Source organism: Temnothorax nylanderi, unplaced genomic scaffold (genome assembly GCF_030848795.1).
Source record: "Temnothorax nylanderi isolate EJ_2023f unplaced genomic scaffold, tnyl_v1.0 TNYL_tig0061_pilon, whole genome shotgun sequence".
Taxonomy (NCBI): domain Eukaryota; kingdom Metazoa; phylum Arthropoda; class Insecta; order Hymenoptera; family Formicidae; genus Temnothorax; species Temnothorax nylanderi.
In genome coordinates, this window is record NW_027249123.1 from 245111 (window position 1) to 269848 (window position 24738).

Here is a 24738-nt window from a genome sequence, read left to right on the forward strand (position 1 = left end):
GTTACTTTTTACTCATATTTAATATAAATTTTTATATTACATTTCAACGTGATAAAACTGCCATTGTGTAAGCCGATTGTATGTGTTCGACGCGTCATATGTCGCATTAAGAGCCGACAGTAATCCCAACTACTTTTGGATTATGACGAAAAAGTTCGTGCGTATACTCTACTCTCACAATTTATGTTCCCATAAATAATTTTTCGAACAAAATCGTGTTAACCCAATAGAACAAACATTTAAAATACATTAAAAAATATATCCGAAACTCTGCCGCTAATCGTGCTACGCAGATATGTGAAATAAAGTAGCTATTATTACAACGTTTCGCAATTTAGAAAAATATAAATCACATTTTTTACCACTAGATATCGCGGATTGTGGACAGCAGAGTCTCAAAAGCCTGTTTTACGACGATAAACAGATTTTATTTCAAAAAATCCCTTGGGGATGTAAATTGCAAAATCGTTTGCCTGAGTCTGTTTATTTCTGACATACAAAATTCGTAATGTGTTTTTCCAACGCTTCGAGAGATTTAAAAAATAGTTGCTTATAAAGAGTCGAAATAAAAATAACAAAGAAATAAAACAAAATAGAAAAAACTCGATTCTTAGCGATTCTGCGACGTCGAAAGTTAGAATATTTACGTAATTTTACAGAATTAGTTGTTTATTTTTCTCTTTATTTCAAATTCTTTCATTTTTGATTTGCTTATTAAGGGACAGAGTTTTAGAAAACAATTTTAATTATTAATAACAAGCGCGTTTTCATTCATGAAAGAAGGAAACATGCTCCATCAGACATCCTCGACGTTGCTGCACGACGTTACATTTATCAAAATATTCGTCTAAAATGGTAGAAGCCTGCACTCGGAGCTTCATACATGACACATTTTTACGAATATGGAAACGTATCGCGCAAAATCCCAACATATGAAAGCCATATCCGAAGTTTCCCGGTTTCGGATTTCAACTTGTTCCCGCATGTCTGCTGATGCCTAACAGGATGGAAGAAGTCACGTATGCGAAACACGCCGCCGCGAATCTTGGATCGAATCCCGCATCCGCGTGCGCGAGTAGCGGGGACCGAGATGCCAGGCGCGGATATATACCACGGGCTCAATATATATACCACCGAGATTGATGAAGTGTAAACCGTGCGAACGGATGCCGGCGTAGCTAAAAACATCAATTGCGGGAAGTGTGCAAAAAAGAACGAAATTTGCGATGCGGGCGGGTTTCTCCAATCGGAAGATTTGATTTTTCAAAACCAATGTAAACTGTATTCAAGTAGTTCTAACGATGTACGTATGCGAAAGTATCTCGTGTGTGAAAAGTGAATCCACATACTTTGATAAGCGAACACCGCAAATCAGATTTCTGAAGTCCGTTTGAGATTAAATAAGCTTTTGATATATTATTTGATACATTATACATACATTATTTCTTATTATAATTTTTTACGACAAATAATGTATTTAATTCAAAGAGAAAATTCATCAATTATACGATACACACCCACAATCACTACACTTATAAAAAAGTATAGCAATCTAAAGGTGCTGATATAAATAATTCACTCACACGAAGTCTAATACGTTATAATATCTCTTACGGCATAAAAGCAATCGTCGCAGCGATGTGGTGTCGCACACATAAAAATAAACAAAAATCAAAGTCGGTTTGGACTTGAAAGGCAGCTCCATCTCGAGACGATTCGCACAATCGCGCGAATTCGCACCGCAAATTTTTCCAGAAACGAACGTTCCGTATTTCAACGAGATCCCGAGATAATCCAGCCGACCCAGGGAAAACCGTCGTCGGTGGCGTTCCCTCCACATAAATCCGTTCGAATGCAGGGATGCAGAGGCGCAAGGGAAGGAAGTCGAAACCGCCGCCGTGCGGACGAAAAGTTGGTCAATATCGATGTGTGTAGATTCGTTCCGGTCGCGCGGTTGTCGACATCAGCGTGGTCAACGAGTTTTCTTTGTCCCCCGTCGTCTCGTTGAAAATCGAAGTGTTTGCGTTTCGTTCTGAAACTCTCTCGATACCAAACCGCGGGACAGAGACAGAGCGGCGAAGAGAAAGGATAAGCGAGCGAATGGGAAAAGGAGAGAAAGTGCGAAGCGGCATGGTAGCCGCAGGTAAAACGGAAATGCTAGAGAGACGACGGAGAGCGAGAGAAGAGGAGAGAAAGAGAATGAGAGCGAGGATGGAAAGGAGACCGCCGCCCCGACGAGAACATTTCCGTTATTTTATCGAGGCGAGACTTTTCTCGAGTTCGTTCGGCTGTTTGCTCTCTCGACTAACTTTTAGAGCTTTCGCATTTTACTAGCGTTATTGCCTGCTTCTTTCTCACTTTTCGAGCGTACTGATAGTATAGTCAGATAAAGAGAGTTCGCAATGCCGACATAACTCCGACTTTGTCCACGCGAGTCGGTAAATGCCTTCCTACATCGAGATAAGGATATGTTATTCTCACGCGATATTTAGCGCTAAATCTATCTATTTGCCTGTTTCCGAGCATTATTTATCTTTGAGTACCACAATGCGAATATATTGCATTCGATATTCATATAAGCTACAAACCTTACTCAGCGTATGATGAGAATATGAATAAAAACAGTAAAATCTAATTTGATTGATGGATATTTGAAAGATATTAGCACGGTATTTTAATAATATCAGTTTTCCTATGTTATTCTATTTTTTATGAAAAAAAAAAAACAATATACGAAATGAATGCGCACGAAAACATCATTTTACTCCATTCTTGATGGAAACGGAACGGATATGTAGCGAAATCATGCGACAATGCATGATGACCAATGACGAAGAGAGAAATTGAATGACGATAATGCATTCAGGATAATACATAGAGAAAATTATTATGGAATATATTGAGAGAGAATCTATAAATTACCTATCTAAAGCTTTATGCTCGAAATTTAATTAGAAGATGATTTATGCGATCAAATAATTGAATATTAATAAAATTCAGAAATTTTTTGAACTTGGAATTTGACTTTAAATCAAACAAATGGAAATGTTTAAGCCGACAAATTTCCCTCTCTCTATCCTGTTTAATATCTCTCTCTTAATGACGAAAAATAATTTAACTTCTCGTGGTAAATAAGTATCCTGCGAATACTTCCTTTTCTATCTGGGCATCCCCTACCCCAGACAAGAAACTAGGAACTTATTACAGAGATTATCTGGCTTAAGAATGGTTATTATCCGTCTACGACTGGACAGGTTAGCATCAGTGAATTTAAGAAATATTGCTTCCCGCCTGAAATAATTCGCGCGTTGAAGAACTTTGTTGCGGATAAGCTTGCAATTTATCCATAACAGCAGAAACATAACATCACGAGAAAACATGTCCACGTTTGCCACTTTTCGCTCTGCCACTGAAAATGGAATTTCCCGTCTCTGGACGGACGACAAGTACACCAAACTCTGTTTGTGTCACGTAAGTCTTCTGTAACGATAGATCGTAAACTTACAATTGCTTCTGCACTTTGAAGATCGTTAAATGGTGGATTCAACAACACGCGATTGAAAAGTTTAATGAAATCACAATGTCTCGCGTCTCCTTAAACGTCTCCTTTCAAACGCATCTAAATACAATTATAATTATTTCGGAAAAATGTTAATATATATTATTTTTATATATAATAATGTTTCGATTTACAATCAATGGTTTATTAAATAATAATTCAACGGTGTTGTATACTTCTGGAACGCTCCCAAAAACATTCTTTCAGATTTAATTGACTCTTTCTTCTTAGACATAAACAAAAATGAATAATAAATCGACTTTTTTAGGGGACAATGTTAAAAAGCAAGTAAAGTGGAAAAACGAAAAATATTCTTTCTAATCTGAACCCACACATTTACTCTCTAAATCTGAATCACTGAATAGTCACTGATATCAGTGTAAAGTATGCCACTGATTCGAATGACTATTCACTGATTCAGATTTAGAGAGTAGATCTAAATAACGAATGATAAATGTACTTATCAGTAATTTATATTTTGTAGGGACAAGTCTTAATTAATTTTAACTTATAGCTTTTTAAGAAACGCCCCCCTCTAAGTCATAAATACCATACAAACAAATGAGATCGTAACATGTAATTACTTTTACCTCGACCTTGCTAACTGCGAAACAAAGGAACGGTATTTGTTCGACCGACCGGCACTAATTATCAAAGGGCTCAACGAATCCTCTTGGAGGATTCCTTTGAGACAAATCCCGTTTTATCCAGATCATTTTGGCCTTGTTCCACGCACGAGTGCCGATCGATATGACCGTCACCACGGATGTAATTTCCATTTGGGCGCCTTCGCGGTGAACTTTTGTTACAAACTCGCATGGGTCGCTTTCCCGTCACGCGCCGGATAAAGTTTTTGATGTCTCGTGCTTGCGATACGAGTCCTAACTCACCCTAGAACCCATTGTTCCGTCGAATTAACCCTTTCGCTCCCCCGATCGTGGACATACTTCTCTCTTCGCGCGTAAACATGGAATTTTAAAGTTATCCGGTATTGTTCTAGTTCATGTAGAAAATTTTGAGTTGTCGTTTCCAGTGCTCAACATCATCTCTGATATCTAAGCGGAATAATGAATAGAATGTAAAACAATTAAATATGCAACAATTTTGAACTTTTGAAACATATATTGCCTTGATATACACATTTTTAAAAATATATATAAAATCACGACGACTAATCTAACAAAAATTGCGTGTAGGTAAGAAATCAAATATCAGTTAATCGTATCGTGCAGTAAAAAATATACTTTGCAATTATAATATTATTATTAAAATAATTAAACTCGATATTATTAACAGATACGATAGAGAAAGTTAATTTTATGGGGAAAAAACGATAATATACATTTACGATTGTGCACTGATAATTAACGAACATTCCATTATATGTAAACTGATTTCAAAAATAGACCCTTTCCCTCCGCCAGAAGAAATGGTTCTCCAGAGAAATTTTATGCTCCGACAAGCGTAGAGGAGTTCCTAAGCGTATTTACGTCGGGAATACAAATTTCTGGTTGTAACACTGTTGTAAGATCTGGGTTGAAAAATGACGCGGAAATATGCGGAAATATGCAAAAACGTTTCAAGAGAAAATGGTATTGTTATGTCAGTACACAATATCATATCAGTAGCAATTTTTAAACGTATTTTCCGATTGATTGATCGACTTTCCGATTGATTTTTTTCAGATTGATTGTGTATGGTACAAATCGTTGCATTTGTGTTTCATTTGATTTTGCACAATCTCAGTTCAATTCGCGACAGGTTAAATGTAATTAAGTAATGAATAGTAATTAAAGGGGAATTAAATAATTAAATAATTAATAATGAGATAGCAGTTATAAACGTGAATATGGGAATAATCAAATGATGACTACAGCTATATCAATTTTCAATTTATAAGAGTATCGGCGTGTCGGTGCAAATCATTTTCCGCTAGAAATAGATGTATTCATATTACACAAAATGAAATGTAACGAGAATATAATCTAATTTTACCGCGAAACTTGATAATACGCGATTACAAACTCGTTTTAATGTTGCGTTAATTTCGTACATGTTCATACTGTATTCTTTACAAATGTTGAAAAGTTAGTAATTATCAGATCTTTGTATGCATGGGTGTGTGTGTGTAGGTGTGAGACCACACAATGTAATAAACTATCATGTTACTAATATCAAGACGCATTAGCAGAACGTTGCCAGTAAGTAAGTAATATCGTCCAGCAAAAAATAAGAAAGAAAGTCGTCAAACAAGAGAAGGGAAAACTCATCTTAAGCTCATGAAGAGAAAGACCTTAATATCGTCGGCATGTAAAGATACTCGAACTAAAGCGATATGTCGTTTAGACACGCCAGAGGTAGATACACTAAGTACTCGACGTATAGTATCGCACGTAAGAACAAATTCATATTCACCCTGTATTATTTCAATATTCATTTATAATAGAAATTTGTTAATTTCAAGATAAAATAAAATTTTTCCGCGTGTCATTTAAAAATAAATTCTTCAACAATTTTAGTTATTTTAATAAAAATAAAATAAAGTTTAACTCTAACTGAAACAAAAACGATGATAAAATCAACGTTACCATTGAAAAATTACAAGTGTATACGTATTAATACAAATATATGTGTATTCTCGCCGACGATTTTATGATGAAAATATACTTCATCGTAAATCCGCTCGAAAAAGAGCGGAATGTACCGAAATTATCCTATCGTTGCAGACGGTTTACGAATAAATATCCACTTTACAAGAAATATAAATGGGCAAACAATGCAAAAATAGCTTTTTATAAGTTGTTTATGCAGATTACGTAAAGTATTGCTTTAGCGTCACTGGGATTTTCGCAAGCAGCGCTTATTAAAATTTTTGTCTTTCTTGCTTACTTTGAAGAAATACATTATACGATTAATCCGCTATCCACCACGTTATGAAAAAAACCTCTTATGCTAATAAGCATTATTGCCGAACAAATCTGTACTTACACAAAAGATTCTCTCGAGACTATATCATTATTTTACTTTCTTAAGCGGTAAGCAAAAATAATAATCATTATCGTGCATTGTTAATTTAAGTAGATTATAGATATAATGAAAAATGTAACATCTATAGGCAGAGGTTTCTCTTAAAGTATCGAAACTTTTACTTTATTCGCTTATTATCAAAACATAAACCCTCCTCAAGTGACCTCAAGCACTATTCATCGCTATGAAAATTTCTCTTGTATTAAAATATATATCATTTTTTCGCAAGTTCACTAAGCATTTTCTTTCAGCTAACAAAATATATGCAACATAAAACTTTTTAAATCTTGCAAACAAGTTATAACTTTCCTCGGATTTATCTTTCTAAGGAAATATTATCTTTAAATTTTCTTGAAAAAATCTGTTATTTGAATTACAATTAAAGACACTACTGATTGTGAGAGATTTTATAAGAAAAACACCTATTCTAGAATTTTAGAAGAACCAACTCCAATTTCATTAGATAACAGAAGGCAATACGTACACATTACAAAATATTTTGGTATTTATTCCGTCATGTATTTCGTTTCTTATGTCTTGCGAAAAATTAACCTGGAGCAGCTATAAACGGAAGAAAATCAAGAGTATTTATCGGAATATCAGCAAAATTTTGCATGCATAGCTTGACAATTAAGTTTTGCTAAAGCTTGTCATCATTAACTGCGATTCGCTGCCGCGAAATTAATACTCTGCGTAAAGAATATTATGTATACGGTATATCCACGCCGAGATCTTACACTGTTAAATGAGATTTGTGCCAAAGCCACGTTCGTAACGATATCAAACCATCTTTCTTCGTATTTTGCCGTAACCTGAATGAACGTAAACCAGTTTCTCTGGAAAACGCGATTAATACTCCGTTAAAAATATTCATGCAATTACATGCGCAGCATATAACATCAGACCTCGTTATCGTGCCTCACCTTCTCGTTGATGTAATCATTATTTTCCGTGAAAATAATGCACGCGCGAGTCTATCGTGAATATAATGTATGTGCGAGGGACATGTACTTAGATTGAGACAATAATGTTATTAACGACGTGTTTAAATTGTTTTAAGGATAAAATCAGTTTGTTTTAAAGATACCATCAGTTTGCTTCTACTAATACTATAAAGTTTCTAAATTTTCCTCTATCGCGATAGAAATATATACATATATATTCGTAAAATTTATGTACAATATATCACGTAGAAGTTTTCAACAGAATTTATTTCCGTATGGCGCTATGCATTCTGTATGAAATATGATTCAATATAAAAATATGCGTATTTTGATATATGGATTTTTTAAAAGACTTTCTCGTACTAATATAATGTACTGAAATTTCTTTATCCCAGAATTAATCAAACTTGTTTTAAATTATATTTATAAACACTTTAATGAGTCAATATGACAAAAAGATATTAAATAAAAGCACTTTATCTCAATATTCTGTCGATTAGGAATATTTACACTTAAAAAATGAAAGATATTTTCCATTGCAACAGAAGAAGATATAAGTACGCGTATAAAAATATTATGTAATGTATAGTTCATAAAGATAGAAGATAGCAAATATCAGCATTAACATATATTTCTGACATTGTGTCTATAGAGATACCCATCAAACAAACAGTCCTCTGAATAATCAGTTAATTAATACGTAAATAGAGCAAATTTGTTTATGCGGTTAAGTAACAATCCGATTTAGTTGCTGTTATTCGTAAAGAATGATTTTACGCAGAACCTCACATAAAACTTTACGACACGGGTACGCTGCTAACAGCTAAATCGTCTTTTTTGGCCGTTACATACAAAGAATGCTCTGCGACGAAAGTTTAGCGTGGAAACTCGCGTGTTGTCGCAGGAAGTCCGCTGCTTGCACCTCGGCTGCGCCAAAAACAATTAACTTTTGCGCCGCTTCCTTGAAGCCTTTGTAACTACTTAACTACGTGAGAGCGTAGGTAGGTAGTTCCGTGCGGCATGAAATTATTTACGTCCTAATGTAATTCGCGCGTGCAGTACGGCATGCTCGCAGATATAGATGCTTCTTAATCGCATTAAATCATTGGACCGCAGTTCTGAGGCTGTATTCGCAAAAAATTCTTCAACTTTCGAAGCGTTAAATCCGCGTAATTAAATCGGATAAAGCTGTGTTTTAATGCGAGATAACGAGTAACTTCGAGCGTTCCTGCACAACGTGCAATTAATAATGCATGCGTGTAAGGAACTATCGTTCAAATAAATATCTATATATAAATTAATTTATCGCGCGCATGTAAACAGACAGATATGTGGTGTCAGAACAGGGATTCCCATCATCGAAACGCGCAAACTGCGTGTTGGGATTAATTAAATTTAATTCAACGCCGCAAGGAACGAAGATCCAAATTCGAGACTCGGAACATTCCTCCGCTTGAGTAATTAATGAAATTAAATGCGCTACGATACACCAGTGACTATTGCCCAAAATCCAAACCAATCCGATCGTTGCGCGATGTTTCGATCAACGATCGTCCGTGTCCGACGTATTTTCTGAAACCGAATGAGCAAAAGCGATTAATGTACACGCTCGCGAAACTACGTTGAGAAAATCCTGTTGAAAAAGGATTCCTCGATAAGTCCGCTTCGGTAACATCGCGCGGCGTAGGATATTCCGGGAAATATTCGAGAAAATCGTGATTCATCGCGCAGCTGCTCGAAAAAGCACCCACGAATTGGTTTAGGCAGACAAAGGCAGCCTCCTCGTTGATTCTCCTTGTCTCGACCGCGAGAAGAGGAAAACGAGGGAGTCGCAGCTATCTCGATAAAAGGAAGGAAAGCGCTGAATGATGAACGACGTTCCGTACCTTTCTTGAAATTCGCTTTGGCGGATACGAACGAGTTGCACCGTCGCGACCGCGTTTGCCTTCGTGATCGCGAAACGCTATTCCCGTTTATTCCTTTAAGCCCGGTCTACATAATTCGCAGTTCGCGAAACGCAAGACACACGCACAGTCTACATGTCAATCTAACTTCTCTGTGTATAGAGGTGCGTGTATCTTGCGTTTCGCGAACTGTGAATTATGTAGACCGGGCTTTAAGCGCGCGCGCGCGCGCGCGCACGATTATGGTAATGCATACTAGTTTTATGCCGTTGGAACACGTATTCGCCTCCGGAAATTGCGGGTAGTAGACGATTGTAATTGAAGAGTCTAGACGTGAGGAGATGGGGGTGTCGAACCATGAAAAACCGAGTTAATTCATTAGAATGGAAGATTATTTGTTGGATCAGCTTTACCCATGTAACTCACGAGACAAACATGGTTTTATTAGGTTTCTACATGAACGAGAACCTCTTAATTTCTTTTAAAAAATAGATTTTTTCAAAATCGAGAAATCATGCTACTTGTAAAACTAAGTTTACCTTCAATTTCATAAAATTAAAAAGATGATATGATCTAGTCAACATTTTGACTAGATCAAAGAGACTGAAAACAGTCAAAATTATTAGAGGCTAGAAAATATACCGAAATGTTTGTCGAGGGGAACCGTCGCGCAGATTGGAGCACATACGGAATTGGCAAACGACTGCGTACGGAAACTACTGTGTTTCGAAGGACTTAAGAAATGTTTCCAGTTTCACCGTGCGCATTCTCCAACTTCGCCGCTTGCTAAGTAGAGCTAATCGCGCGCGCAGCTCTGATACCCGTGAATCCTCCCGGATTCTACACGAGGTGAATCATTAAGATCTCCGTGAAAGTAATTATATATACTCGGGAACAAGGCGACGAAAGCTACCTGCCCGCAATAATGCCACCTTCGGATGCTACGATCTTTAAGTTACGCGCTGAGGCAGCGCGAGATCGTGACTCCATTTACGGGTCAACTCTCGACAACTCTGCAGGAGCGAGCAGTCGATCGCGTAAACTTGGATGCGGGTAACTCTGACTGTACGCAACAATAGCTGTTTCGCGCGAACATCTGCGCGCAGATCGGTCCACTTCCGCGTTCGCGGCCGAACATGCCTGCCTGCGCCCGTGCACCTCTGTCGTACACGAAATCGCTCCCACGCGCTCGTTGCGCCCGAATTTATCACCCGTTGCGTTGATTTCGTGCCGCACGCTTCGCCGTCGGGGAAAGCTCCATCGCGGGATGGATAAGAACGGCAGGGAGGCAATCGCGAAAGCGATAAGGGGAGTGGCGAAAATTACAAGTATATACGGTTACTCGTGCGCTCGTGCGCCATATCGTTTATACACGAGATGCGATAATGAAATACGATACGATAAATGAAAAATCAGGGCTCCCGGACAAGTTATTATACACCAATGATAATATGTATTATTAATAATTAATTTAACTCGTTTAATGTTTCTTGTACCTGATGTTGATTGCCATTTATTATTTATTAATGCTGATACGATACCGATTTCGGTAACGATGAAAAGATGCTAATCTATCTGTTGTCACTGAAACAACCTCATTCTTCCACCCATATCCTCATTAAATAATTTTAAATAATTATCGCGTTTTACGCGTATATATAATATTTTGCAATTCCATGTGTACATAATTTTATTCGAATATGTGGCGGAAGAGATACGACGAAAGTAAATAAGTATTAATTGCGTTAATAACATCATGCCGAATTACATGTATTAACGCGCGCCACGTGTTACATTAGCACGTAATAGCATAATCTGCTTTATCCGCATTTCATTAGTTGGCAAAATCCAAAATTAATGTTAGTGGTCACAATTTAATTAATTCTATATTGGCTCAATAAAGCGCAGAATCGTTAATGGTTTAGGCCGATACAGACATTGAATTACTTTCTAGCTTTACCGATATCAGGTAATCCCATCTACTTCGTTAAATGCACTGGACCATACGATACTAAATTCTACGTATACCGTATTCTATTAAAAGCGCGACACCCGGCGTGCGTATTGTAAAACGTGCCGCGTTTAAACGATTCGATCTTTTAGACAATTTGTCGCGCGTATTACATATCGATGCAATATTGGATTTGTATCGGCGCTATAATCACACGCCGTATCTCACACGCACCGATTTCATCTCCACGCCGTTGGAATACCGTCGCGCGCGTTTCAGGCTGAGCGTATTTATGTGCCTAGAACCTTTTTTGGTACATAGGAAAGAATACTTATTCAGCTAACCGAAAAAAAATCACAAGTGACGTCCAATTGGCGTTTGTCGGTGCAGTTCTTTAATTAACAAAATGAGACCAGAAACTTGTTACTCCCCTTCACGGAATCACGGAATAAGGTTGACACATATGCAAACCCAAAGAGAAGTTTTACACTAATGTTAAACAGTACGTCTTCCGCGTCCCCGCGTTTCCTCATTTGAGATTTTCCATCCCTTTATGATCTTTGCGCGCGCGTTTCGCAGGAAAGAAAATAAAATGAAAGCTGTGAATTGTGAAACTAGAGTAATTAATTTCACGAGAAAAAAATGCAATATGCGTAAATGCACTGCTTTAAATACCAAGCGTTGCATTCATAAATAAATGTATACGCTCATAGTCTGTATAAATGTGTACGTATATATGTATATGTCTGTATAAATGTGTAACGTGATAGTATATACAAATTGTATATACAAAAAACAGCCTCATCGCCTGACATTTCGATATAATTCTCATGCCATTATTCAATACACTAATGTAACTGTATTCAGGTTATTATATTGTATTAATATGAATATATTAACCATGTGCATTATAATAATTAATAAATCAGTTATATCCTAAATATTCTCATCTATGCATATGGTAAATATGCATAATTTATATATGATATTTGTTTATTTTTACGTATGTACGATGTAGTTACTACAATTCTTATTAGCATTCTATGTAATTGCAAAAGCAACATCATTACACGTTGAACGTAATATATAGTGAAACATTTTTTAATCAAGTAAAAAATTTTGCGCAACTAAAGAGTTCTGTTATTTACTGTAAAAGATGATGCATTTTTCTACAGCAAGATTTCTATAGCACGATAACTATAAATTGTTTTGTGCGCTAAAAAATAAAAAACAACAACTGAAAGCGTTAGTTGAGCTGAACGCAAATAAAAAGAATTATATTTCATTGAAATCTGTTCGCGCAAAATCCCCTATCCACATTGAATGAATTACATAAATTATTTATCAATTTAATCTATTTATTATTAAAATAATCACAGCAATCTCGGCGATGCAAAAAATAATCGAAAAATTGATAGTGGTCAGTCGATTTTTCACACGCGCAATAAGAAAAAGATGCAGAGAGGCTAAATTTCGTCGCTATTAATCATCGATAACATTTCTGTAGTTTAATTACACAGCGAGACAACCCCTCGCTGACAAAACCAACAGCAGGATGGACTGATAAGTAACAAGAAGTGTTAAAGCACTACACCATCTTCCGGCTATTACTATCGTAGAATGCGGCTTCAAATATGTATATATAATGACACGCGTGTTTAAAACATCGTTTAATTCATCGTTCGCGCCACTAAAAAGATAATCCTCTCATGCTGATCTACGTACATTGGATTAACTTTCATTCGTTTGTCAGAAAACCACTCCGTATGCATAACCGTGCACCAGGTGACCATCATTGTGAGTCATAATTGAAAATTATACAACGCAGTAAACATAATCGACATTGCTTCGTGGTCGATGAACACATGTTTTGTTCTAACATTTAATTCACACACATACAAGCGGTCTAATATATTTACTTTCCCATAAATTTAACAAATTACTTATAAAAATTATGCGAATTGTTTCTTTTATAATTCAAAAAAGGTTTTGTAAGTGTTAATACTAAAAAAATAAAGCCATAAACTGTGAATACAACGACCGTGATTGTTTACTGTTCATTTATCAATTAAATCAGTTAATTATATCTTTATTCAACAGAATTTTAATTTGTATTACCGGAAGAGAAAGAAAGGATATTTAATATTTTAACAGCTATCCAAATTTTGTATTAAAATATTAAATTCATATAAATAAAATTTCATATAAATAAAATACAGAGCCAACTAAGTTCTACATTTTTATTTATATAAATAAGATTTGTTAGATTGTCAAAGCATATAAGCTTAAGCTTTCTTTTCTATTTCTACTCTACTGGCCTATAGTATTTCAAATATGGTCAACTAAGATAAAATTATCTCTCTAACATAAGAAAATAAGGTAACTTTAATATTTAAAATTTTAATTTCTCATATTTTATTATTCTCGAAAGAAGGAGAGAAGCTCATCGTCAGCAAAGTAAAATTTTAAATCGTTATGCGAAGAACAATCCCGGCAACTTATTTAGTTCGCTATCATTATGCATTTCTTCACAACGCATATAATCTCTATTATGCAAGCGGGATGCGTCAGCAATTTGAAAAAATTTCGTTGAACGAAACTCAATTAGCGGGCCGCTCCTCCATTTTCATTCTCCATTTTTCTAGAACTGAGAAGAGCATTGGAAAGTCTCGCCCGTTTTCCTTATTCAATTATTATACGATTCCGCGAGAATATTTCCGCGCAGCGTATTCCCGCCAACGCCTCGAGAGAAGAGTACTCTTTTCTACATCTATATTTCTTACCCAGACGAGCTCAAAAAACTTCTCCAAGAGTATTTTTATATCCGCTAATATTATTGTTCGCTTTTGCGTGCCGGTCGCGAGAAGAGAGCCGCGGAGTTATAATCTGCTAAATATTCCACGAGATCGTTAAAAAGTCGTAAAACATCATTAAGAGGATTTCCGCCGTTCCTTTAACTTTATCCACCGTGATGACCCTCGAGAGAAAGGAGTCGCTCGAGACTGCCTTCGAAATCTTCTTTATAGCGGAGCAATTTGGCCGATATTTTTTCTTCGCCATAAATTTTAAGATTTCAAGCGTGTGTATGTACATTGAGATCTAGGGCTTATCGAAGAGACTAGATCAGACGAGATACAAGATAATTATGGATACGCTGCTAACTGAACTGCGTGAATAATTTGATCCTAGTGTCGTAATGTCATGATTGATCACGAATAGAAGTCTCATTGCACTCGAATGAAATTCCTCTTCAAAGCGATGCGATGAAACGAACTGATATCGATGAGCGCCGTCAGGAAAACTTAACGACGCAAAACGGGCATCAAGCTGCTACGCCTTAAGTCCTTCGTTCTTTCTATGACATTTTCTTTATTTGCAATATAAGACGGTCAAAATTGATGATCCAGTCGAGAGAGTTCACCAAAGATTTCGAAGCCATTTGAATATAAGCAACATAAAAATATTATCAATAGCTAAAAATATTAGTATAAAAGGATTAAACATTCGTCAATATACGGATATTTTCTAAACAGATTTACTTTTTAATAGAAAAAATGCGATTTTATTTAATTTAAGGCTATATACGAGAAATAAATTATTAATCGAATTTGTAAAGCGTAATGCTGAATTATATAACCCGCTAATTATATAACAACTTTAATTAACAAAAAATTTTTTAACAGACGTTTAATAATACCTGCTTAACCCCCCGCCCCTCTCTCTCTCTCTCTCTCTCTCTCTCTCTCTCTCTCTCTCTCTCTCTCTCTCTCTCTCTCTCTCTTTGACACATTTATTCGTGCGATTAAAATATAACATTCAGTGAATTCATTGAAATTGTTAATTACGGAGTACGAAACACTATTAATTAACGCTTCGCCTAAGGTAAGAATATTATTGATTTATAAAATTTTTTAAACTTTGTGCTATTTACAAAAAGCAGATATACAATTTATGATACATGAAACTTTTTTGTGAGCTCTATGAAAGTAAATTTCGTTCATCGCAAATAAGTTTTTCACGAGTCTTACATCAATTTCACTTCAATACTGCCCTTCAATATTTACCATGATAGCTATCAAACTATTCTACCTTTTCATGTTGTGTCTCGTAGAAATGCAATCATACGGTATTTCTTTATATAACAAAAATGCGTGGAATGGCCGATCTACATAGTATATACCTACATATAGTATATACATATATATATATATATATATATATATATATATATATATATATATGCATACATATACATATATACACACTGTATGAGTTTGGATACAAAGGCTCTTTTATATCGGAACTCATAGAGTGCAATCTAAAGAAGGGATCAATAAATGTGTAGCGGCGAGTATTCAAAAATATAACAAAAAATTGTGCAATTAACACCGATTTGCGAATCGCTTTGACACAGTCCTCTTTTTTTTAAAGACTGTATACCAAACTGTTCGATGCGTATCATTCACTCGAGAGTAATCTCCCAACAAACGACTAATTCGAGACAACTCTAATATAAAAACTTTTATAATTTGTTATCCTTATTTTATCAAGATTTCAGAATTTTGTTAATCTATATTTTCACACTGAAACAGATAAAAAAATATATTTTTGATAATTTAATAAAGCATCTAATAAAGCGTCTAGTAAAATGTCACTAACAAAGAGATTGTAAACATAAAACTGAGAAGACTTGTTATGCGTTGGACTTAATTTAATCAAACCATCAATTGGCTAACGATACAACGGAGGAATAACAGCACTGGCATGATAGCGCAAACAACTCTAAAATCGGGATTGCAGCGAGTCTTCAAATGAGAACGAGCTTTCTTATATCCTCGGTTGTGAAGTTACAGGAAGTAATATGATTCATAAAGCCATCTCGAGAGCGTCGTGCTTCAATTCAGAAATTGAAAGAGATTGCCAAGCGCCTTCGAATTGGCTCGCAAGCTAGTACTTGCATCGTTACCCGATGCCTCGTTCGACGGAAAATTTCAATAAAATATTCCACTATTCTATTCTTATCCAACTTCTAAGCATCTAAATTATCATCAATAAATGTTTACAGGATAATTAATCGCGATTTCTTTTAATCAACGCTATCTGTGCGAAGTTTGATAACAAATTTTCAAAATTAATTGTATAACATATTTATAAGACTTTAAAAAATCGAAAAAGACAATCACTCAAGACCAGATAAAATAAATTTTAATAAAGATTAATCGCTATCTTTTAAGCGCTGACGATCAATAATAATTATTGCCTTATAATTTATCTTTAAATTATAATTGAAGGATTTAGTGTAAGAGTAAGGACTTGCGTTCTCTACTTCATGTGGACTTACGTTCACGTAAATGCATATAAATCAATTTCAGATCTAAATTCATATTTAAGAAATAAATTTTGCACGAATTATAAATCTACAAGAATTATAGAACTCATGAGTCTTTCAATTTACCGGACAGGACGTGATTCAACAAACGCATTCCGTTCGAAATGGTTGCGAGTCTTTCAAACGTCTTCGAATTTCCCATTAAATCGTATTCCTCTCGCAGTCACAGGAAGACAAGAAAGCGCCGTTATGTGACTTCTACTCTGATGTAATGCACGAACTGGTATACTCATAGATATCAGATTGCACGCAACTATATCAGATTCGAAACGAAAAAGAGCGCGGGCGCGTTTGCCTGCTATTTCGCTACCCCATGCGCGCAACGTGAATGCTTCCGCATTTCACACATCAGAGACGCATACCGACGTAGATAGCGCGCACACGTTCCAGAAGGGTAACTTTTGATACATATGCTCGCACCAGAGCTGTGCATTTAGTACATTTAATGCGATACATCCAGAGAGGCAATGCCCTCGAAGGTCATAGTTAATCAAAGTTCCCGTATATGTATACTGTCTAATACCGTGTAACCGGTCTCCGGCATGCCTCAAAACGGACCCTGTCATAACCCGCTATGAACTTGAACATCGGGCTGTCGAGCGGTATGTTATTAGAGCCTCGAGGACCAATACTCAGTTTGCTGCATCCAGTCACATCAGCAGGCCTGGCTTGCCATACTGTTTTTGATCAATCCCGATCTACCCTTAGCGAAAATTTCATCAAGCATGCTACCATAACGTCGCGAATCGATACTTAATTTGCAATCCCGATAAAGTTAGCATTTAAAATTATACGAACAACCTTACAATTAGTTTAGAATCCTCCCTCGGTTTCCTCCGCGCTGTCAGCTTGCAATTTATTTATGCTTTGACTTATGCTTAGACTTTATGCTTTGGGAATCGCACATCTCCTATGTATATCAACGAATTAATATATGAATTAATATATCAATATATGAAAATGATTAATTACCTATATGTCTAGCGATGTATTTAACGAATCATTAAAGGAGTGAAGGTGTGAAGGGATTTGGGTGGTTTCTAAGTCGTGATATTTCGACAATGGCTACAAAGGTTTCGATTAAAATTTTTTTAACAAAAAATGTCATTCTTAAACTTTCCAACTTTTCATTAATATTTTGAAAATAAAGCATTAAATTAGATTTTTTTAAGTAATAGACTTAAAACGAAACGAGTTTAATTGTTTGATATTATAACCCAATAGCCGTGAACTTGGTACATCAATTCAATTTTATATGGAAAAATATAACTCTACAAAAACTGTCAACTAAAATACGCGACACAGTTGATGACGCGATATAGCTTTCATAACTGTTTTGAGCTTGAATCATGAGCCTTGTTCAAAGTACTGAAATGGCAAAAAAGGTATGATGGTACTCGGCACAAGTATGGTAGCAAACGAGCAGTTATTTGAAGAGGTTTATACATGTACAGAAAAACTTGGGAGCGATTTTTTTAAATTAAAAGATCATAGATAAAAATAAAAATAACTTTTATCTGCCGCTATTCTACTCCATTTACGTCAAATACGTATATTGGTCTTGTTTTTGTTCTAATTCTTCTCATTATTCTTAAATTAGATTGTATTTTACTTTCGTTCTTTCTCAAATGTTTATCGCAGTATCATAAAAACGAGTATATACATGAGATGTAATGCGTAAATGTATGCGAGCATGGCCGCAATATATCGAAGTGAAATCCATTAGAAATCGCTAAACCTAAATTGTACATATTAGTCGGACTGCGGAAGCCTCGTTTTAATTAGTTAGATTAGGAGCGATTTACATTTCTGCAATCTCTTAGTAATATATCTTCGTTCTCCAAAGAAACGTGCTTTGGCATCGCTTATCTCGCTCGGTATCAACGTTGTAATAGCAAAAACGCGCCAACTTTCTGAATAATCTTCGCGGTACGTGCTGTGCCAGTAGAAAAAAAAAAAGCAGATATCCAGACCTCTCTTCCCTTCCCTCTCGCTCGCTCGAGTGGTACACGAATGATACACGAGCGCGGGACAACGCACAATTTTCCGAGAGAACGAAAGGGAGAGGCGCAATTTGTAGCCGTTGACAGCGCCCGGCAATTTATGATCTAACTGCGCCGGATGTCATAGCGGTCGGGCGGTTTAGAGCGCTCGATGGTTTTCCGCCCGTTTTACCTGCAACGCCCGAGATCCATGGGTCGCGTCGCCGCGGAAAAATCAGCCGTCGCCTTATTGCGTGCTTAAGGATTTATGCGCGTTAGCACGACGTCGTTGTCCCACCTTACCCGTGTCCCCTGCGCGTGCATTTGCAACGGATGTCGCATTTTCCGTGCCGCAAGCTTTAACCCGCTAGTTGCTCGCGATTACGCCACAGCTGCTCGCGAAGCATTAGCGCGAGCCTGTTCGCGCGAGAATGCCAAGACCTGTCCGTAAATGTCATCTTGCTAATATACGGAAGTACCTTCTCACGCGCGCGGCATGCATCACGCGCCGTTTTACGTGCAACTAAAGCAAAGTTCGCGCAATATTATTTACTTAATAAAATTATTACTTGGAAAATAATGTGTCCTCTTGACATGTGCAATAAGCTTTCCCAGGATGATAAAGATTATATCCGTTTCATAAACGTAAAGCTTTTATACGTCATATGAAACGATAAAATATCCAAACCATGATTGTATCGAACCGGCATTAAACCGTCATAACAGATATTAAAAATCTAATCGCTAGATAAGCCATTAAATATCATTAGATACGCGATAAAACCATATCCATATCAAATCACATCAGAGAGCATTACACAAACACTTCACGAGTCAATGTAATATGCATATGTCAGCATTCGTATGCATGTGCGGGCGCACCGCATTTAAAGGGATTTATCGATCGCAAGTCGCGTGACTCTAATGCCTGTTTAATCTACCTACGAAATAAAGTATAATACCTACGAATCATGTTCGATTTATTTACGACGCCAAATCTCACGGACGTACGCGCGTCACGCGAAGCGTCTGAAAGCCTTTTATACCGATTAGACTCTAATTATTAGAGAAAGGGACAATCAAAAGTTCCAATACGGCACACCGCTGCGCTGCCTTTCACAAAGTTTGATTTATACAAGTACGGCAGCAGCCTGCCGCGGGCGCGCTTGCTCTCTATCGAAATAGTTCGTTGCAATTTTGTTGGATGACGCGCGGTATGCGCGGTTTGCGTAGTACCTACGTGCATGCTTTCGGAATGTGGTATAACTCAAATATTGATGTGGCTCACCGACACGGCATTGTTCCTATTGAGTCGATTGATTTAATCGTTCGTAATTAGAGTCGTTAAATAATCAGCTCAAATTCCGTCGATTCGCGTGTGATACCCGAAACACCACTGTGCATTCTTCCAATTGCATGTCCCATGAAATTGTAAGAAAAACGAAAATCGCTTTTAGAATTTACGAAAAATTATTTAATATTGAAAACTAGACAGATTTGAATTGAGATTCAACCGCAGCTTGATTATAAAATCTAATTTTCCAGTCGAACTCTACTGAATTTGATTAAAATCATCGCGCTTTGAAGCCAGACTGTTATTTAATTTAAGGTCGAGAGATCAAACGTTAAAAATTAAATGCATTATTAAAATATCATATTACCAGGAAAATAGTTTTAATTACATATCTAGTGACAGATATAGCAATTATATATTTAGACGTGCTGATCCAGTAAATTCATCATTCGATAAACATATTAGTAATTAACAGATTCATAATAATAAGTATATTAATTCATTTAGACGTACCGATCCAGTAAATTCATCATTCGATAAACATATCAGTAATTAACAAATCCATAACAACAGACATATATTAATTCGTTAATTTCTGGCATGAGAGAAAATTAGATTTAGATAGAATGCGGATAATCGCAAGCATTCTTGTAATGTGTAATGTGCACGTTCATTTTATCTGATTGTGAGTTTTATTTGAATAATGACGCAATATATTTTTCAAAGTACATATTTCATATGAGATATCTCAGAATTATAATAATAATAGATAACAATTTCCTCTCTGTAATTTATTTCTTTTTTTATAAAAAAAATATCGATATGTCAATGCAATTCTTGAATCGCGAGTTATTAATAAACGAAGAGTATTAAAAGAATTGAATTTCAGCAGTATATAAAATAAATTCTACATTCTTTAACGCTATCTTAATTTGCAGCTTAGTTACCACTGCAGCATTTAATATCGACCATCGAAAACTTGTCGTAAAAGAAGTGTCTTCGCAATTAAACCTCGTTAGGGAAAGATAAATGCTGAGAATAGCGATAGTTCTTTAGATGAGACATACATCCCGCATAATTAAATATTCAAATTCAATTCTCCATGATTCAAGCTTGCGTGGAAACTATATTTTAGCCTGTCAAAAGCTCGGGTGCCCTGCTGTAGAGAAACGAATGTATAAACGGATTATTTTCAGGATGAATGAAACCTAATACGTGCTTTTAGAATACTAGCTTAAACTTTTGCTTGCAAGAATAAGCATTCGACACAGTATTCGTGCGGCGAGTTTAAAAACGAATAAAAATATCAGCCTCTCGTTGGCTCCAACAATGATGCGTGGCTACGCGGGATGCAGGAGCTGAGTTTACTCTCGCATCGAACTTCGAGCGAGGGTCTCGCCGCGACAGGAACCCGCACAGAAGTATATCGGAAAGAGAGATCCCGAAGAGGGATTGAAAGCATTCCAGAACGCGGAGCGAAAACTTGTTCGACCATAAGGAGCAGCCCGCTGTAGTGCCGGCACGTAGTCACTTGCTAACGCGTTTCTTCGAGCTTCGCTATAGCGAGCATGACGCCGCAAGTATATCAGAAAGCAAACGAACGGGGGTGTAAGCATCGCACGTTTTGAAGAAAGATCGATATCGTTGTGAAATTCGAAATTGAATTCTCCGCGAGGTCCTAGCCTTCTTCTGTTTTGCTCTTGACTTGAAACTAAAGAAAGAATTTTACGGTACGTGAGAGCATTCTTGTAAAAAAAACGTTTTCTTTTGAGTCTTTTACGATTTTGTTTTCAATCCGAGCGTTCGTATAAAGAATTACAATTTGATTTACATTTTACTGGAATCAATGCAAAAATTTCTGTTTATTTTAATATTTATTATTAACCAAAACTGCAAAAAATTAGATTCCAACGCTAGAAACATAAGCAATGAATTACTTTATCTTATTCTTTATTTAAAATTTTTAAAATTTATAGACCATTTATTATATCTCGGTATATGTATAATTCTAGAAATTAAGATGTGTGAAAAAAGAACGAATCTCATGAAGTTATCAGTAAGGAGAAATCACCCCATCAAACTTATCAACGAGTCTGTCGTGAGAAATTACGAGATACCTGGCAAGCTCTGTGTAATTGGCGCCAGTACGAGTATCAGAGAGGCAAGGCAAAGATTTATATCGGCATTATTACCACGTTTAATCTCAATTAGTCAGTCATGTGCAAGACCAATCATCTAGACCAAATTTACGTACGAGATTGGTTATCCGGCGCCATTCATGTGCTACTCTAATTCGCAGCTGATAGCATAAATCACCGAACGAATACCGAATAGTGCACAACGTAAATTAAGTTCAAATTATTGTAATTATGTTGAAGTAATGTTATCACACGGTCGATCACAAAAATTTCGACACATCTATCTATCTAAAATTTTTTATTTTGTTACTAAAAATGTTATAAAATAAACATTTAAATTTTAATCGTACTTTTATCGCATTTATTTAATTACTTCGAAAATGGTTCAAGACTCAACTTCTCTCTCTCCCTCCCCCCCTCTCTTTCTCTCTCTCATCTTACGTACGTTCCAAAAATCTCTGCTCAACACTGAAGGGTGAATAATATCAATCGGCATGCGCCTGAATTGGATGGCTACTACGCGAATTAGAGACGTTGTACGCTGCGTTTGCACATGCAGCTGCTAAGTAGACGAAAGCACCGTTGCATCGAAAAGGGACCAGCGGAATTGAGCCCTTGTTCACGTGTTTCCTAGAGCCGCACACTCGGAAACTATTCCGGTTATTCCGCGCACTCGAACTACGCTGAAATGCCGAACCTCGTCCACACACAGAGACAGAGGTAGAAAGGGAGAGACCGAGGGTTTCCACCGCGCGTTAACGCTTTTCAAGAAAGCGCCTCTCCTGAAAAGGTTGTGTGCTGCACGGATCCCGGAAATGTGAGCAACGGAAAGCGGCCAGCTGCATTTTTGATGCGGCGTATTCCGTTTTTAAAACCCGACTATTCGTTCTGTCCGTACGAAGAACGGGTAAACTTTCCTCGCGGTTCTTCAATTTTCACAGTTGTAGAGAAACCTATTTCCCATATCCCATGGAAATTTAGTTTCACAATGCGTTTGCTTTGTTTCTCGTTCCCACATAATTTTTAATCGTTAAATCTTTTATTCGACGTAACCCGCGGCGTTACTTCAATATTGACGCGGGCATTAACAACAATTGCAACTAATATTGATAGCTTACGATAAACGTATTTCTTATTTTTATAATAATTAGTATATCTCCTAAAAAAAACTCTGTTAAAAAGTCGACGTTTAGCATTTCAAAATTATAATATTGCTAATATTTTTAATTTACTGCAAAATAATTCGCTACATATTTCTGAATGTATATAAGAATAAAATATGTATATATAATGTTTTATTATAACAATTATGTAATAAATTTCACATATCTCCTCAAAGTTCACGGATTTTTAACATTACATTCGAAAACAATATCCCTTTGTATGTGTGCGTCATTTTAAAAATAATAAAGCATTTAAATACGTGAAAATAAATTATATTTTTATATTTTTCGGAATTATTTGTTTGATTAGAACATAAATGCGACATTTGTAAAAACATCAAAGATGCATAAAAATAATATATTTATAGCTGAGAAAATTTGTTATACAGATTATAGTTGGCGAACAGTTTCAAAGCTGGATAATTCATGAGATTTTTAAGAATTTATGCAGCGAGAAAAGGCGATTTGCGTGAGAAATACTTCCCATAAAGTTGCTGCTTCCGTTTTAATTACGAAAAAAAAGAGTTAGTCTAAAAGCAATTCAATAATTTGTGAAATCTGGGCCGATATCGCCGGTTTCTAGGTAGGCAAAATCAAATAAGCTACGCTATCGGAAAAATTATTTTCACGACCAAACGAATGTTATTTACGAGTTTTACAGCCAATAACGATGGGAGATTTGCTTCATCGCAAAGCACCAGTTTAAAGTCGTAAAATTCACATACCGACTAAAATCTAGAAAATATCATATGAAATCATTTAAATATTATATATTGTCATATTAAGACACACACAGATCTTAATAAAATTGAGACGATTAAGATAAATCATATTAATGTCCATTTCTACCAATGTAGATTAACTTTAATCTCGGTTTAACTTACTTTCTATCTTTTTCTAACTCTTAGAAACTAGAAAAAGATGAAAGGTAAGTTATATATAAACCAAAATTAAAATTAACCTGCGTTGATAGAAATGGATATAAGATAGACTTTTTATTAATTAAAGTTTAATTTAAACGTTCTGTAGCTCAAACATTCTTAAAATTCAAATAAAAAATGGAATGTGCAATTACTGTACAATTATTAATGGGCATGTTTGCTAAAAATAACGGATCTCATAAAGTTTTCGAAAAATTGCGGTAACGAATTGAGAAACTCTTACTACTCTTACAATTAATATTCCTCGCAAATACATTTTCTGGTGCATTCCTATATGTCTAAAAAAGAAAAAAGATCTCCCACCGCAGTGTTCGCGAATTTTTTGTCGATCCCGTTTCTTATCCGACTGTCGATCTCACGACGCCCGAATGATTGACCGACATCCAGGAATTGTACCAAACATTATCCTGGATCTCTGCCAGGTGTTCTCTCACGTGTACCCCCCC

The 24738-nt window shown here is 36.0% G+C and overlaps 1 protein-coding gene across 1 annotated transcript in view; it reads right to left on the bottom strand.

The window, feature by feature from the left end:
* The window catches only part of LOC139773387 (alkaline phosphatase), a 174055-nt gene that overhangs the window by 103022 nt on the left and 46295 nt on the right, over window positions 1-24738 (bottom strand). The gene's annotated exons all lie outside the window — the stretch shown is intronic.